This window comes from Arachis hypogaea, chromosome 8 (genome assembly GCF_003086295.3).
Source record: "Arachis hypogaea cultivar Tifrunner chromosome 8, arahy.Tifrunner.gnm2.J5K5, whole genome shotgun sequence".
In the NCBI taxonomy this organism is placed as follows: Eukaryota; Viridiplantae; Streptophyta; class Magnoliopsida; order Fabales; family Fabaceae; genus Arachis; species Arachis hypogaea.
In genome coordinates this window covers 40,942,243-40,953,978 of record NC_092043.1, presented here as the reverse complement: position 1 = coordinate 40,953,978, position 11,736 = coordinate 40,942,243, and the positions used below count along the sequence as shown (strand labels likewise).

At 32.2% G+C, this 11,736-nt stretch overlaps 1 long non-coding RNA gene across 3 annotated transcripts; it reads right to left on the bottom strand.

The window, feature by feature from the left end:
• Positions 1-2,908: 2,908 nt before the first annotated feature.
• Positions 2,909-7,297, bottom strand: LOC112707490 (uncharacterized). 3 transcript variants are annotated; one of them, XR_011864855.1, is made up of 11 exons: positions 6,999-7,291; positions 6,725-6,852; positions 6,013-6,072; positions 5,781-5,918; positions 5,613-5,639; positions 5,339-5,392; positions 5,122-5,256; positions 4,705-4,799; positions 4,484-4,551; positions 3,391-3,561; positions 2,909-3,160 (listed from the first exon to the last, which is right to left on the bottom strand). It is a non-coding gene; the product is annotated as an uncharacterized lncRNA (long non-coding RNA). The 3 variants fall into 3 exon arrangements; XR_011864856.1 differs by lacking the exon at positions 5,613-5,639 and having other exon boundaries at positions 6,999-7,297; XR_011864857.1 differs by lacking the exons at positions 5,613-5,639; positions 5,781-5,918.
• Between the last annotated feature and the right edge of the window lie 4,439 nt (positions 7,298-11,736).

The window sequence follows — 11,736 nt, the reverse complement described above, 5'->3', positions numbered from 1 at the left end:
TATAAGTGCAAAATGAGTTTTAATTTTTGTGTATAAATTTGTCATCATTCTAAACATTTTTATGTAAAATGTCACTTTACATGATCCTTGTATTACAACCTAAAGTTTAATAGCTTAACCCTGAAATCTTTAAGTGCATCAAAACATATGAAATGATGATCGAGAGAGAATTTTACGTTAGGAATGAAAATTTCATGACACAATATATTTTCAAGTGCAAACATGATATAGTTATTTTTCGTATGTTTTCTTTAAGCCTTAAGAAGTTCTATCTCCATATACCATATCATGTGCCATCCTTTTCTCAAGTTAACTTTTGATAATTAATAAATTTAAATATAATTTAATATTGCATTAATTAGTAATTACTATATAAGATTTTCTCAAGTGCGTAATTGATTAATTGGTTATATATTGGTGGAGACTAAAATGTATCGAATTTACTAATTCGGGATATCTATTTGATCATACTAAAATTCTAGCCATGTTACCTTACCGTTAAAGATGTCTTGCACCTTAGCATTATTATGCTTTATGTCAGCACAATATTAATGGAACTTAAATCAAGGACGAACGGAGATTTGTAACTCGTAAATTCATAGACCACCAATTTGTTCATTTTTGAAAATCAGACGATTTTAATGAGTATTGAAAATCTTGCAGCTCTATTTAAAATTTTGTAACTAGGAATGCTTTTTATTGTGTAGGGTAATGATGACAATAGAGTGAAAATGGAGCAAATTAATTTCTCTTAATGGCAATGACTAAGGTGGAAAACAATTTTTTGTAATGAAGTTTTTAAAGGGAGCAAAAATGTGATAGAGTTAGCATGTGATAGAGTTTGTAAGGGAACATACTAATTTCTATGACAGTTGCTATCATCCATGAGTATCTTTTTTGGGTGTTTTCTATGTCAATGAATCATGATATGACCATTATGTATGCAGTGTGTAATTTGTATATGTTGGATGTTTTCTAAGTATATAATTAATAGAAAATAAAGTATCGAGTACCAAGAGTCAATTTATTAATTTTTGACAACTCAATTAATAATTAAAAATTTTAAATTATTTTAATAAATTTGAATTTCAAAAAATGACATTAATGAAAAATTTGAATAACAAGAATTGTGCTAAGTAGCCTTCCATAAAGTCACTGTGATCAGCGTCCATCATCCTCCTATCATCGCGGCATCTTCTTTCTCGCCAACAGTGCCGCTTCGCTGCTACTGTAGCGCACTCCCGTCATAGCTGCACAACCACCATGTCACCGACTCCTTGGTGCGCGGCTTTTGCTCCGGCAGAAGCTTTTATCGTGCGAGTTGTGGTCATCTTCCTTGCTAGGTACCGATTTGCCGCCTCCGCGGTGTGTCGCCGTTCCAGCCGCAATAACCGCTGCGTCACCGGTTCATTGGTGCACCACCATTTCGTGACGGTGAAATTTGTTATCGCGAAAACTCGTGCGTGTTCCATCACCCGATTGCCATCGAACGTGTATCCGTCGATGTCGTCCGAAAGCCGCGAACAAAAATCCCACATCTTCCGATGGCTTCGTCAATGGAATGTATATTTAGAGAAGAAGGAACGAATGCATCATTCATTGATGTGGGTTATGAATGTTCTTCTAATGGAAGTGTCTTTTTATGCATGTGTCTTCACGAAGTGTCTTTTTATACATATATCTTCTAATGAGGTGTATTTTGTATGTGGATGTAACAGAGGTGTCTTTTGCGAATGTGTCTTGTACAGGGAGTTTCTTCTTATGCATGTGTCTTGTACAGCAACGGTGGCACTCAAATACACTTTTGAAGACCAATGGTTGCTTGCCGACGAAAGCGCGGGCGGCATTGACCACTGTTGACGCGGCGATGGAAAAGGGAGGTCAGGAAGGGGCAGTCGTTGGGATTGGGAGATGAAGCTAGACTTGAACGGTGAAAAAAGATAGGATTAATTATGTTTAGTAGTAATAATTGGGGGTGAATTAGGTTTACCATGGATGATTAGATGTGTTTTTTTTTTTTTTTTGAAATAGGCTCTAAAATCCAGCTCAATAAAAGTTGGTAAGAGTTAGTAGAACTCCTCTTGGTTATTTAGCGGAATTGTTAATATTTGTTCCATTTATTTGAGTGCTCAAGTTAGCTTTTCCGATAACAAGAATATATTGGATTAAATTACCACTACTACATAATTGACTTTTACTGACATTTAAAAAATGTTACCAAATCATATTAAAATGTCAGCTATGTATATTAGTGACATTTAAACAAATGTTAAATATACCCTATGTTACTAAAGAGTTTTACTAATATTTTTCTAAAGATTTAATAACATTTAGTAAAAGGAAAAGTATACGTTACCAAGAGAGAGTCTGCCAACTATTACCAACACGTGATAAATTAGGATTAAACCATGATTAACTTAGATGTGGCTTTATTTAGTAGATGGGCTTCATGTCCAGCCCAACTCAAGTTGGCAGATTTTGGCAGATAAAAAATTGGTAACGTAGCACTACTGTTAGTAAAAATGTTACAATAGATCTTCTATAGTAACATTATGAGAAATGTTACAATAAACCTTTCTTAGTAACACTTAAAGAAATGTTACCATAGATATATTTTGTAACACTTAAAAAAATGTTACCATAGATATTTTTTGTAATACTTAAAAAATGTTACAATAGATATTTTATGTAACACTTAGAAAAATATTACAATAGATATTTTTTGTAACACTTTAAAAAATATTACCATATATATTTTTTGTAACACTTAAAAAATGTTACAAAAGATCTTTAGTAACATTTTTTTTAGTTATATTATACTATTTTTTATTTTTTATTTTATATTATACATAATATAATATATTAAAATTAATTACTACAACATGAGATATTTCATTAAATTCACAAATTCACAAAATGAAATTTTTATAGCCTTTTTCATTAATCAATAATTATTGTACAAATTTGCTTCGTGATGCAAATAAAATAAACAAAAAAAAATACTTATAGCACTTAAACTCTAAACTCTATGAACATTCCATATATAAAAGAAAAGGAAAAGGGATACACAGTACATAAAAAAATTTAGCTTCCTCACTTGGTCAATCAACATGGCCCCTTCCACGACTCCATTTTCCTCCACCGGCAATCGTTGTAACGCCTAAAACAAAAATCATAATTCAATAAATAAAGTTATCAAACATTACATGGCCTATAAGCTACAATGCAACCACATATATATATACAAACAGAGGACTTGTAAGTTATCAAAAATACTAAAGGGAAAGTTTTATATCTTATCTTTTAGGTATCCCATATATAGATTCAGATGAAAAAATACCCGGCATGGAGAGAGGTCCTATACATGACTATAGCTAACATAATGTCTACCTGAGTCACTAATTTTCCTAATTGCCATATTCATAGTATCTACAATGTAGATATTTCCACGGTCATCAAATGTTATCCCCTTCGGGTGGTTCATCCTTCCCTCCCTAAGCTTCCTGTCAACATGCCCATAATATCCCTCAGCAGATCCTGCCACCAGCTTCGGTCTGCTATCTGCATAATTGCAATGCAAATGCTATCCACTAAATGAAAGAAATATAGAAATATGCACACACAGACAGATTCAAATAGCACATTGATTAGTTATGCACATTGCATAAATCGATCACTTCTGATCCTAAAATATAAGAGATTGACTAGAGATAACAGGGAATAAGATATGGCAGTTACCATCTAAACATTCTTGCTATTCTATGGGTAGACAATCTATAAAAAAAAATTATAATGGTGGCAGCAATTTTTAAGATGTTGGATTTAGCAACAAGGATTACATCTTACATGAAAACGATATGCAGTCTCAGTAGGTCAAGTAAATATTAAGTCATGTAAGAATTCTCTATAGAATTGAGAGGATCAAGTATTCAAGTGGAGATTGAACACTGAATTTCACCAGTAACTCATTGTAGCAATTTCAACTTCAGTGAAGACCAGAGAGTAGAATAACTAGCGGCTTATCTATATACTCAAGTGGAGAATGATGCAAGAAATGGAAATGGAACATTTCTTATTACTCAAACAGTCACACATGTCTAGCTTCCAAATATATATACTAGCAAATAAACTCCTATGTTTATATCCTGTTGTTATTTATCTGACCCTCACAATTCCCAAGCAGCTCCTGTGTGAAGACCAGATTATTAGGCATATAATATCCTCATCTATTTGCGTCACTACTCAAATAGTCATACAAATGCAAATAATTAATCTAAAAAAAAAAGAAGAGGTGATGGCAAAGTCCATAACAGTCTAAAGTTGTGGATCACTCATCGAGCTTTCAAATGAGCTTCTCTCTCCTCTATACCAGTAACTCATTGAATAAAGTTTGAAATTATCATACATACAATTATAGGCAGAAGAGCATGAATTTCATTCGTTACCATTTACATGACTTTACAAGAAATAAGCAGTCACTTACACCAGTTCGCATTTGATTTAGTCCACCATTGCTTCTCACGGTAAGATAGCGATCAAATCCTTGGGAACCTATGACAAGGTAACATATTTAACAGACCACAAAGAGAGGGAAGATGCAGTAAACAGTTATAGCAAAGGTAAGCTCTGGTTGAAAAGACAAATGCATATGTACTTGAGGTAGTTAAAAGGAGAAGTTGAAATAAAAGTAGGGCTAGAAAATACTTGAACAAATAAGAAGCAGTGTCTTTTTAAAATTAACCAAAGTCTGCATCAGCCATCTCTCTGGGTCCATTTACAATGCATCCCATGATTGCAATCTGATGCAGGAGACAACAATACATTACAAAAATAGCAAAGTTTCTTGTTTTATGCAACTTTGCAAACCATAGTGCATGGTTAAAAAAGCGAGATGTGTGGTTTACAGAGGAAAGGAGTTAGGAGTAGGTGATTACGGAAACACCATGCAAGTGTGATGTCTTTTCCCGAATTTATGCACTTATTTCTTGAAGATCAAACAATGTTCTGCCACAGGATGGGCATGACACATACTCATGCAACACATTAGACATAGAAGTAAAGATCACAGATTCTATTCCTTCGAATTCAACCTATGTCTTGTTAAAGGGTTGAACAACATACTGTCTTTGTGTTTCTCATTCTGCACCCTTGCAGCAAATTGAAAGATATATTTCTGAGGAACTCAAAATCCTTGTCTGGTTCTTCTAAGAGGATACCATCTCCAAGCCCATCAACCAGCAGTGCTCCATAAGATCCCTGTAGAGGAAGGTAAATATCCCTGGTTTAGAGGAAACATACAAAATGGCTCATAAGATCCCTGTAGAATCAAAATTGTTACCATCAAAGTATAGTGATCGTGGTTGATACTCTGTATTTGTCTGACAGATTCTCACTGCATTCATGATTCTCAACACGGAATATGTAAGCATAAAAGTACAAACCAAAACTTTCTAGATACTTACAACAGGGATGTTAAGGATTTTATTATCATGATTAAAAAGAGGTTAACAATGGAATGCACACCTACCCTACATCATCATGGTTACTTTCTTTAATGAGGAAACCATAACTTTAAAAATAAAAATTAAAATATAGAGTTAAAGGATTCTCACAATTCAACAAAATCTGTAGCATCAAAGCTGAAAAGAAAAATTAGAAAAAAAAGATTGATAAAGGGGATTCTCATAATTCAACAAAATCTGCAGCATCAAAACTATTACAGGATTCTTACAATTCAATAAAATAATTATTAATAAAAGGGATTGAGAGTATGAAATTACCTAGACGAACATAAGCCCTGCTCAAATGTAAAAAACTAAAAACTATTGTCATGCTCGGGATATAGTAATGAAATGAAAGAAATGAAAATGCCGTTGCATGCTGCAAGTTACTCCCTCATGGCTTGAACATAAGCCCTCCTACTCTCAAAAACACCATATATTAATTAAGTTAATTAACTCCCAATTTAAACCCAACATATATATTACTCGGTTTATTAATTAATTTGATTACCTGGAGAGTATGAAATTGATAGGGAAGGTGATTCAGGTAGCATAGAACAGATAAACTTGTCTGCAATAGAGATGATGAACGGCTTATTATTCCAAGAGTTACTACTATTACTAATCATAAGTTATTGTTAAACAAAAACATATTAATTAATATTCAAAATAATTAGAGGAAGATTACGACTTAGTTAATTATTATATATTGTACCTTCTTGAATTTTCAGTACACTAATATAACAATTTGATTGATATCTTCACTAAAGGTGATAGTGAAAAATTTACATTAACTCGCATACTAAAACTGTTCATAAAAAAAAAAATATTTTGTTAACATGAAAATGGAGCTGAGTTGATATTTTCAATACTTTGTCAAAAGAGATTATTGCATTAGACTTTTGGTGACTTCAAAAAAATTTTTATTTTGTATATTCTCAAATCATACTCTCTTAAATTGTACTATGTCCGAATTTCTCTAAGATATAAGATATATAGTAACATAAAATTCTGTGAGGCATTTCTTCAAACACCTTAAATGCACTTCCAAAAGAATAAAGAACTTTATTAAAAAAACTCGGACTCAAAAAATTTGGATTTATTATCATTCATCAAACACAACATATGCATTCATTGGCATAACAATGAAAATTCATTAACTATAATTTTTTAGCTATAATTGATAAGCCAAATGAAATTCAGCGAAAACTAAGACAAGTTACTTGTGCTGTTGAGGTTTCTCTTTTTCGATCTGGAATAAGAAACTCCATTGCATGATGTTGATGAATCGCTTAAGGCACAATTAGGTAAGAGAACTAGTATGAAAGACTTGTGAACCTATCAAATCAACCTTTTCATTTCCAAAATGATTGAAATGAGTAGTGAAGCATGAGATTAACAAAAGGCACAATTTTCAAAAGACATGGATTCAATTCAACGAGATTAACTTTAGACACAAGAACACAAGCATAAAACAATAGATTATGTGCTACGTACCTTAAGAGTTTTCAATTCAGATCCTAGAGTGGAGAACTCACGTTGACAGTGACGATGGCACGACGGAGGCTTCAGTGGTGGAAGAGAGATCGAAGAGTTAGAGCAAGAGATTGAAGAGGATTAAAAGATGGATTCAGAACTTCAGAGCATAACACGCGATTGTGGTTTCCATCTTGAGGAGAGAATCAAAGAGGCAGAGCAAAAAATTGAGGAGGATGGAGACGAGATTTCAAAGCACTGACAGTGAGAATGAGATGTGGTTTCGATTTTGAAAACTAACTGAGAATAGAATAGGTAACACTTTTTGTAACCTTTCTAAAAAAAATTAAATATATTTACTAACATTTGAGTATAAATGTTACTTAAAATTTAATTTTATGATAACTACTAACATTTTAACAAATGTTAACATATAAATGTTATTAAAAGTCTAAAATATAGTAGTGTACAATCCTAAATGGTAGTTTTTTATTTGGACAATTCAAAATACCACATTTGAAATACCAGAAACATGGCAACAACCTAACTTGGCACATTATAGAAGCATGGTGATATCTTACCTTGGCTTTGTTCTCGGCATGTTGTAAAACCGAAGCCACAACATATCATTTTGGCACGCTTTAAAAATGTGGCGATAACCTACCTTTATTGCATGTTTGAAAGAATGGTCATAGCCTACCATATTGGTATGCTACAAAAGTGTGGTCATGACCTCCCATATTGGTACGTTGAAAAAGAGTCGCACCAGCCATACATACATGCATGTATTAAAAACGTGGCAACGAGATTAACTTAATTTCCACGCTTAGCTTAAAGCATGGTAATAAGTCTCTAACAATAGCTACATTTTTCCAACAAAAAAGTGCAGCCAAAAGGAGCATGACAATTGATCAAGTAAAGTATAACCATAGAGAATTGGTCACGACTGAATACGTGACGCTTTACAAAGTATGGCTACAGCTCAAAAAGTGTGGCATCTTTTTTGGCCACACTTTTCCCAGCTTTTTGGCAGGCTTAAAAAATTTGGCAAAATGGAAACTTTTTTATTTGCATTACTTGACGTTTCAATGATCGGAGAACTCTCATGAGTTATCTAGCAACTTGATCAACTTTTGACATTTTTAAACATGAGTTGTAAAGCTTCAATTCCCAGCAACTTTGCAAACTAATAAACTGGCAGTGATAATATCATGTCATGTAATTGTAGTAGCTTCATATGTAATTTATGCTGAGGTGATAATGAGCATGCTTTGAATATCTAATGATTCTTATATAAATTTACTAATTAGGTAGCGTCCCCGTATTACTTTGTGCATACAGCATACCAATTCATCTACGTACTTGAATGTCATGTGTAATTTTCATAAAAAATATTTTGCATATGTTGTACTGCATATTGTGTAGGGGTGTCAAAATTTTCTGAAGCGCGGGGATCTCTGCGGGGACTGCTTCGAATGGGGACCCAAAGACGGGAAAATTTTTCCGTGGAGATGGGAATGGGAACTAAAATTCCTCCGAGACAAGCACGGGGACCCGAGCGGGAATCCCCGTCCCGTCCCCGATAATTCTTCGAATTCTTAAGTTTATTTAAATACCTTGAATTATTTCTAATATAGGGACTTTTTAGTAATTTCACCTATTGAAAACCCTAACCCTACCTTATTGAATGTCTTCCATTCTCTCCTACTACTCCACTTAGCGCCATTTCGAAGCCCCAACTCTCCAGAAAAGTTCAAAACTCCCAATCCCCCATAGTTGTGTCCACAGTCACAGCCATAGCAGCATATCCCCTCGTCAGTCGTTACCGGCCACTCTTCCTGCTCAGTGCTTACCCCCTTATAGACTATAATTTGTTATGTTGTATTTCTGGACTTATAATCTTGGATAAGAAATATTTATAATAATGTTTTGTAGTTTATTTTTTTTCCCCGCCCGTCCCATTGACATCCCTAGTATTGCGTTTTATGTAACTGTTCCCATACCAAAACTTATTGTATTCTATATATTTATGTTCGTGAAATATAACCAACGGGCAACTCTATATTGAAGTGCTTTTTACACATCAATAATATTGAAGTACTCTCATCTTGCTTCTTCCTTTGAATCTTTAATATAAGTCTCTTGGCCACATTCTGCAATTTTGCATATTCTGCTTTAAGGGAGCAAGTAGGAAAGCAAAGAGACACTATTGGTTGATGGGGCCAAAAAGTGATAGTACAGAATTGGAATTGAAAAGGAAAAAGAAGTTAGTTCACTTATAGAGAGTGGATGTTCTGATGTAAACCGAATCTACTTCACCTGGTAACAAATTATATCTCTCACTTTCAACTTTAGAATAATCTTCCTATTATTTCCTTATATTAATCTCTTCTTTATATCTAAAGCAGAACCACTACAATAAGGTGGGTAAGTTTGGACATTGTTTTTACCTAAATATGCAACGGAGACATCGTGCACTCAAGAAAATCTAATCGAAGACATTTGCTTGAAGTAGCAAAGACACTTTAATTTCACGTATGACAAGAAAATCTAATCATGCGAAATATTGCGAATGAAGAAATATGCGTTTTTTCTTATTCTCAACTATTGTCGGCCACAATTCTCAATAGCGAATAAGGCTTCTTGAAGAAAATGGTATTTCTTTTTCTCTTAAATAATTTTCCATTTAATTATAATAATTTATGTAAAACTAAGAAAACAATTAAAAATATTTTAAATTAAATGAATTCTACCTTTATTTTTCCACTTTCACTTATTTTCATTTTATTTAATAGAGTTATATTAACAAAAAATAGTGTAATACTACACATCCATGTATTTTTATGAACCAAATCCAACCAAAGACTTATATGTATAATATTATTCCAAAAAATATTAATGAATTGTTAGAATATAATTAGCATCAATTAGTATTATTTAGTATAGCTGAATATTTATTATAGTAGATTACGTCTTTATTATTACGATTCTCTTAATACCTATAAATACCATTTTATATTGTGTCATTGTAAACAACTTGAATACTCACAAACATTTTTTCTATTGCTCCCTCTCCCGTTTCTAACATGATATCAGAGCTATGATATCCTCCTTGAAGAGAATAGGTTGTTTTCCTTGCGGTGAAATCACCGTAGTTTTTTCACTTTTTTTTCCTATGCCATTTTTCCTTACCTTTTATTATTCCTTTGATACTTTTTCACCCCACCGACTAGCCTATTTTTCTCTGTCTTGTGTTTTTTTTCGAGTTGAATGATCAAACATCATTGTTATCCTGTACTTACCTATCCTCATGAAGAAATCATATAGTTTTCGCTCTCTTTCGGCAGTTCTGTCTGCGTTCTCTTATGCCAGTTCCGTCTGCATTCTTTCGTGGCAGTTCCGTCTACGTTTTTTCGTGGCAGTTTCGTCTGTGTTTCATCTATGTTTCCTTGTGGCAGTTTCGTCTGCGTTTCTTTCTGTCAGTTCCGTCTACACTTCCTTCAGACAACGACAATTCCATCTGCGCTTCTTTCAGACTAGCGGCAGTTCCATATGTGCTTCCTTCAAATAAGCGGCAGTTCCATCTGTACTTCCTTTCGGCAGTTCTGTCTGCACCTGTTTTATGCAATTTTTTCTCTTTATTTCGTTGTTTTAAATAAGTTTCGCTTGAGTTTGAGAGGGGATGTTAGAATATAATTATGATCAATTAGGATCAATTAGTATTATTTAGTATATCTGAATATTTATTATAGGAGATTACGTCTTTATTATTACGATTCTCTTAGTACCTATAAATATCCTTTTATATTGTATCATTATAGACAACTTGAACAAACAACTTGAATATACAACATACTCAATAATACAATTCATTTCTCCAATTTAGTCTCTTGTTTATAATATGAATGTTGCAAATTTTTTGGTAAAAAAAAACAATTGTTTAAGATCAAATAAAACATTTCAAAAATGAACAATTATTTGATACGGGAGAGGTAGCACATATAGGAAATTTTTTTTGAAATAAATTAAAATAATTCTTTATTTTTTCAAAACAAATAAGACTAAATTTAAATATTTACTAATATAAGAGATTATAGAAGATTTTCTAATTTTGATAAGTACAAACTAATTTTAAAAAGTTCATCTTTAAACACTTTAAAAAACACCCCTAATTTTTGAAATTTGTAGGTACAAAAAAAATGATGGTTTTAATTTATAAATATAAAATGAAATAATAATCATCTATTTAAAAAAATTTACCTAATCAAGCATAAACTTAACAATAAAGGAAAGAAAGACTAATATTAAGGAAAATACGGATTGATCAACCTACGGATAAAGGAGCTGAAAGCTATTTATAGGAGGAAACTAGTTCTATATCTCAAATTAAGTTTTGATGACTAGTAAATAATAAATATAATTTTATTTTATTTTTTTACTAATTTATTTCTAACTGTTTTCTTATTTTCTGAAGTAGTAGAGAATATTTCTCTAAGTAATTAGTTGCAAATAAAAAATATATAAGACCGAAAAAATGTAGCATATTTAAGGTTCAAATCTCAAAACGTAAGTCTGAGTTTAGTACCCATGTTAGAAGCTACGAAAGCATAGTTCTTGCATTATAAAATCAAGATGCAAGACACCACTACCGTAAATTCTGAAAAATTAATGAATAAATAGTTAATAAATTAATTATTATTAAAAAAATTAAAAAATTAAATTTTATAATTTAAAAAATAAATTAAAATATAAATTTTAA